The sequence below is a fragment of the Rhinolophus hipposideros genome (assembly GCF_964194185.1).
Source record: "Rhinolophus hipposideros genome assembly, chromosome: 8".
NCBI lineage: Eukaryota > Metazoa > Chordata > Mammalia > Chiroptera > Rhinolophidae > Rhinolophus > Rhinolophus hipposideros.
In genome coordinates, this window is record NC_138054.1 from 76,063,940 (window position 1) to 76,065,093 (window position 1,154).

The following is a 1,154-nucleotide window of genomic DNA, read 5'->3' on the forward strand; positions in this document are numbered from 1 at the left end:
TCCTTGGAGAAATGGGGCTGGGGCAGAGAAAATACAGAACTATCCAGGAACATCTTGTAGTACCAGTAAATAAGGGCTCCACATAATGTTGGGGGAAGTCAAAAAGACACCAGAGCCAACTTAACGGAGCTCCCAATGGCCAAAGCCGGGACAATTTGAGCAACAAAATAAATGATAGCACTGACCCGTGGAATAAAATATTCCTGAGTCCATACTGGTGTAATTGAATAAATAAAATGGGGAGAGGGGACAGCTCATTACAGAATTCTGATTAGTCTAAATGTAAAAGGAATAATAGATATAGTGCAGTAACACAGCAAACGCCACTTGTTGCAGGCAATAACAATTCAGAGATGTCAAAACCAGTGAACCAAAGAATGATAGTTTTAAAGCATATCCCTGTCATAAATCACAAAGGGAAAATCATTGACTTTACAGTGGAGAAATCCAGCAGACACTACCTTAACCAACCGATCAAAGTTAATATCATCAGTAATAAGACATAAAAACATCATGTATCCTGATATAATGTGCAGAGGAGGACACATGACTTTTATGCATTCTTGCCAAAAAAATAACCTCAATCTAATAGTAAGAAAATATCAGACAAATCTGAGGGGCATTCTATCTTATCAAGTAACTGGCTAGTACTCTCCAAATGTCAAGGTTATAAAAGGTGAAGATTAAAGAACTGACAGGCTAGAGGTTAAAACAACTAAATGCACGTGGGATCCTAGATTGGAGGCTGAGCCAGGAAAAAAAAGACATTCCTTGGACAATTGGCACAATCCAAGTAAGGTCTGTAGATTAGTTAACAGTACTGCATCAATATTTACTGTTTGGGATAACTGTACTATGGTTGTGTAAAATGTTAAAATTTGGAGGAAGCTGAGTGAAAGGTATATGAGAACTCTGCATACTATTTTTGCAAAAGTCTAAAATTACTCCAAAATAAATTTTCTTTTAAAAAAATGAACATATTGGGGACAATAGCTAATCAAATACACTTAAGATTAAATTGAATAAATGGAAGATTTATACATTTTGTTCATATTAAAGGTTTAAAATGCTTTGAATTGACACTGATGATAGGTATATGGTGAGACTGGTCAGTTTCCCCTCATTTTCAACAAAGGAGAAAAATAAACAAACAT